The following is a 5835-nucleotide window of genomic DNA, read 5'->3' as shown; positions in this document are numbered from 1 at the left end:
CTTGACTAATGTCTTGCAAATAACAACAGTTTTTTATTTTCATAGAAGAGGCATCAGGGTTTAGATTCAGCCAAACAGTTTTCCAGCAATAAACTCCAACTGACTGACATCATCTAATAATAAGAGAAAAGAAGTCAATAGTCTGTCTGCTGTTATTTCATAATTTGATGGGTGCATCCAGTTTTAGGGGTTATAAATAGGCATCTGATGTTATTATTCAGCAGTTAAAGTGCTTAAATGCAATGCCCCAAGCCCGTTGGATGAAATTAAAACTGTCATAGAGTCACCTACGAGTCAAGACTGTTACTGACCCTTGCTTGCCTCTCAAAGATTTCAGCTAGATGGTGATAGCCTCTGGGTCTGTTTATGTTATTTAAAGACATGCTGCCAAACCAGTCTGAATTGCACTTTGGCAAAATAATGACTTAAGTGTCAAATTGTGCTGGGAATTTCCCCCTAAACTTGTTTTCTGCACCCTGTTGAAGTGCCGAGGTTCAGCCTAAGGGTGCACAATACTGATCAGCGGCAATCAGATAATCTAATATGATTATCTCTGACTAACAACCTTCAAGAAACTGCAGGCTTTTGTGGCCACAAAGGTCAGGAGGCAGTCAAAGTCAAAGGACTTCTATGAAGTCATTAGTTTAAAATGCTACATTTGATTCCTGCACATATAATCAGAGATCAGTTACATTAGTTTAAAAAAAATAAAACTGTATGGCTCAGGCTTCAATATATTTTGTACAGCTCCCCTCTGATTGCACTAAGATTGTTAAATTAGTAAGTTTTTGTGGCGACATTTAACTACGTCAGCTGAGTGTTTTGGGGATAGTGAGCCTTTCTCATAAATGTGGTCATTTTAGGCACTGTGAACAACTTACAGTAAACTCTACTTTTTTAATACTTCAAATATGTAATACGTAAAATTAAAAATGCCCAAACAGCTGTGATGGAGCTCAGGATATACACTTACGGCCACTTTATTAGGGAGAAGCAATTCAATGCATTTAGGCATGTAAATATGGTTGAGATGACCTGCCAGTCAAACTGAGCATCGGAATTGGGAAGAAAGATGATTTAAGTCAATGTGGCATGGTTGTTGGAGCCAGACAGGCTGGTCTGAGTATTTCAGAAAATACTGATCTACTGGGATTTTCCCACACAATCAATCTGAGGTTTACCAAGGAGAAACTATCCAGTGAGCAGCGTTTCTCTGGGTGAAAATACCTTACTGATACCAGCGTTGTTTTGAAATGATGTTTTGAAAAACTAGTTAAGGCATTTACTATTTTTATTGTTATTAATTTATGACTACTGTAATTCACAGACGCTCTATGTGGGCTTGTAATGATGCAGCGAGTTTTCTTCTTCACTCACTATGTGTTTATACACCTCTCTGCATTTAATCATTAGTTATTATTAATCTGTCTGTCTCCCTTCATGCCCAATCAGCCGCAGCAGATGACTGCCTCTCCGTGAGCCTGGTTTTGCTGGAGGGTTCTTCATGTTAAAGGGGAGTCATATGATTCTCAAAGTTTTCTCTGTTTTCTTTGCATCATTGTAGCTGAAGTTACTGAAGTTTGTGCATATTTTAATGTACATTTCTATGCAGGCATCTGTGTATATGTGTATGTATTGTTTGGGTTTTTTTCATATGTATAAAGTAAAACGTTATCATCATCAGGCATGTGGAGGGGGGCGGGGTGCGGAAGGGGTTTGGGCATCTTGGTCATTTTTTGCTGCCTGGACGGTGTCACTTGGATGAGTGACGGAACGTTTCTCCCACTGAAAACGCTACGACCAGATGAACAGATCAACCTTTTAGGGTATATAGGCACATAGGACAGTCTGTTAGAAACAGCTTATCTTTTTTGAACCCATGAGGTCTTTGTGGCATTTATGGATCAGTGTTGGTGCTGAAACGGGGAGAAGGTTTGATGTTCAGACTTTTTTGTGGGGAAATTTTTACAAGGAATTACCTTAAGGGGGACTCTTCACCCTGAAACATGCTGATGTATGCAGCAGGTTTGGGTTTAGACTGTCATACAGTCTGCTTTTCGTGGCTTTATATCTCAAGATGCAGGTAGGTTCCATTAGCTTGTATTACAGGTGCTCTTCTACAGGAGAATAGCAAAGAAAGTGAACTGCAATTAGCTATCCATCCATCCATTCATACATACATTTTCTTATACCTGTTCAAAGCTGGATTGTGGTGGCAGCCATACTTTCCAGTTCCTCCTGTGGGATCCCAAGGCCCTCCCAGGCCAGATGAGATGAAAGTTGGTTCTGGGTCTACCTCGGTGTTCCCTAAAAAAACCTAATAAGGAAGACATCAGTTTGCAATGCCAAGGGTCAAAACGCCCAGGTCCCTCTTTTTGCCTTACATCCAGCCCACCCCAATGCCTGCTCCTATGGGTGATAGGCCCACAAAGTGGAAGATGTTATTTTTCTGGCTTATTTCAAGCTGCATAGATCAAGGCACAGCCACCAGACTGTTGCTGATGAGCTCCCTTCTTAGGACTAATTTACCTTAGTCCCCTTGCCCCCTAGCAGGGACTATTGTTTGATAGGGTGCTGTACTACAGTACATCCAAAAAGTGTTGAACCTGCCACTGAAATACAATTTATGACTTTATTAACTCACTAATAATGCAAACTCATGTGCAACCATAGCTGTTCTACTCTTGTAGCGGTCTACTGAAAGCACCACTGCAGGAGTACGTGACAGTTAAAAATCCACTTTTGTTCATCATTTAATTGCAGAAGATAAGCTGTGAGATAAGTAGGTAAAACTCCTAAAACACATGCTGACTATATTGAGCAGCTGCATCAAAGCTGCTCGATATGGCTACGACAGTTAAGTTGCCTAATTCACAAGGGGCATAAAGTCCTTCACATCATTCGGGGAGAATGTGAGAAAAGGTTCAGGAGTTGATGGAGCGGGTTTAGCTGTTATACCATGAAACTGTGACATTTAGGTGATGGGACGCTTCCTACTACAGCCTGTAATTCTACACACGGAGGAGCCCTGGATGTTTGGGGAGGAGCGGCCGCTGATTCCCCGCTGACTGACAAAGCCTCCACAGTGAGGTCTGGAGGAGCAGAGAGGTATGATGTGTGCATGTGGATGATGAGAGTCAGGCCAGTGGACCAAGCAGGGGGTATTTCAACACTAGCATGTGACCCGCTAAGGTTTCATTACAGATGGACGACGCTTTGGGCTCACTGGGGATGTAGACGGGTGCTAATGTTTCAAAACAACCCAGTGTGTGTGTGTGTTTCGGTGCATATGCGCTTATGAGAATGATATAGGGCAAAGTTTTGGAGTTCACTTGAGCCCGACTGGATCCTATGTCTTATGTACACGGCTTTAAAGCTATTAGAGAAGCTATTAGCATCTTCATCAGTCAGTTTACCAAAGTCCTTTGGAATCCCACCCGCTAACCCCTCACACATAGACGCAAGTACACTCAAACACACACACAGATACTTTCCTCTAATGAGGAACGATGCGTCAGAGCTTCACTTGACCGCACCTCATTTCTGTGTCCCTTGGCGGGACCTCGGTGGGATGCCTGACCTCGTTGACGCTCAACAACAGCATTCATCTTTAAAGGTGACTCCATCGACAGCCTCGGCTTTCCCTCCTGTTCATGTCCTCGAAGGTTTCCTATTTAGGCAGCATAAAGAAGGCTTTCCAGGTACCCATGTAATTACAAAGGATATTGTCTTACCACAAGCAGTTCTCAGGAATTTCACTAATGGCTCCACTTGGAAACCTCAGCGATGCCATCTTTTATGAATGAACTTACTCGCTGCCTGAGAAACTGACATTTTGGTTTTCATTCTTGAAGCTAATCTGATATTTTGCTTCTGCACATGAGCTCAGTGTTAGAAGAGTCTGGCCTTTCTCACATGATGCATTCATACTACTGGATATACTGGATACTTGGTGGTTTAGGTGAGAGAGCTGCATGGGTACAACATGATGTCCACTCACTAGCTGTGAATTCAGCAAATTGTTCGCTGGTACTTTTCTTACATGATCTCAGTCACAAAGACTTTGGACCATGGAGCTGACAGGTTAAAGAGCCGAGTCAGACTATTTTCAGTCTATGAAACAAATGTTTTCTGATTTTTTTAAGACGAAGAAGAGGATGATATTAAGACTTTTATCTCTATTTCTATAACAAAACAACAATAAACAGGCTATAAAACAAAACCTATACACAACATAAGATAGAGAAAAGCAAAGGAATATGGAAACTCAACCACCAGGGATCACCTGAATACAGGATTTCAATAATTTCAGCAAAATTCAAACAGGCTTGCATGTAAAGTAATAATAAATAACAACGAAGCTGACAGCCTCATACACCAAAGAGACGAATAACAAAACCTGAACATAAAACATTCTCACGAAATAAAAGAAACAGCAGCTTGTGAAACCTCAAAACACAGGGCCCATGACAGGAAGAGCTGGGACCAACAATCTTGAATACACACACACACACACACACACACACACACACACACACACACACACACACACACACACTTGCACGCACACACACACGTATTTAGCGAATGTATCTTTTAAGCTGTCCTTCTTTTCTCAGCAGTAGCTGAAAGACTTCCTTTGTGCGCCATGTTTAGAGGAAATCTGTAAATTGTAGCTGGAAAAAAACACAACCTCACTCACACTCAAAACGGGCACTTCTCTGTTACAATTTGATCGTATTAACAGCTTGTTTTGTTCTTTATTTTGTCAGCTGTTACCATTCACACTAATCACAAAACATCAGATGTGCTGCACTTTTACCCGCAGTGTGGATTTAGTTCACTGAAGTAATTAATACAGGACATTAAACCTGAATTAGCGGTTGTTAAGATTGTTGTTAAGATCGTCACATTCTGTGAATATAAACTGTGAGCTTACATTGATGTAATGTGTAAATCCTGTAGGTGAGCACGTTTAGCTGCTGCACTTGTCCTGAGAGAAGCACTCTCTGAGCAGGGCTTCAGCCTCCTGCTTTAAGGCCACTTTGGCAGGACACCTCAGCCTTTGAGAGCAGGGAACTTTTAATCGGTTTTTTGGTAATGGGATGGGCTCTCAAAGCACCAGGGAGTCTCCCAGCTACCACCAGGCGTTTGACACAGCAGTGCTTTGTCTTTGATTGTGCGTCCCAAACCTACCTTTGTAAAAAGATAAAAAGATCAGTGTGCGTTTCCGAGAAGCAGCAGTGGCTCTAAAAGGCTTAGGGAGCTGAGACACACAGACCACCTCAACTCACCTCCGATCCTCTCTTGTTCTGTAGCTCAGCCAGAGAGAATCAGGAAGTAGATTAGTCGTGACAGCTTAAAGCCTCAAATGGCTTATGAAAATAAAACAATAGCTGGAGTTACCGCATGAAAAAAAACAGAAGAGGAGAAGAAGAAACCCTCTGAGTTATTTATTAACTTAATTTACATATAGTAATATTCTGTTTGCACAGATATAAGTCAGAGAATTAATTAATGTGTTTTCTCTTTGAGTGCACATCTGTAAATCTGCATTATTATCACAGAAACTGCTTAATGATGTGAGTACTTGAAGTGATGTGTTGGTGGGATTTTATCATATTCATCTATTCATGTGTTTTGTCTTTCAAGGCATGTCTGTATCAGTTAATACAGCTTATTGCATGTGACTGAAACACATCACAACATTTATTGTACATATATGAATCATCATACTCAGGTTTCAGAGCCCATCACAGCACAGAAACAGCTTATTTTTCTTGTGGCCTCTGACAGTGAACTCATCTCTGTGCTTGTCCTGCTAGACCTCAGTAA

This window comes from Oreochromis aureus, linkage group 3 (genome assembly GCF_013358895.1).
Source record: "Oreochromis aureus strain Israel breed Guangdong linkage group 3, ZZ_aureus, whole genome shotgun sequence".
In the NCBI taxonomy this organism is placed as follows: Eukaryota; Metazoa; Chordata; class Actinopteri; order Cichliformes; family Cichlidae; genus Oreochromis; species Oreochromis aureus.
This window is presented reverse-complemented; position numbering follows the sequence as displayed.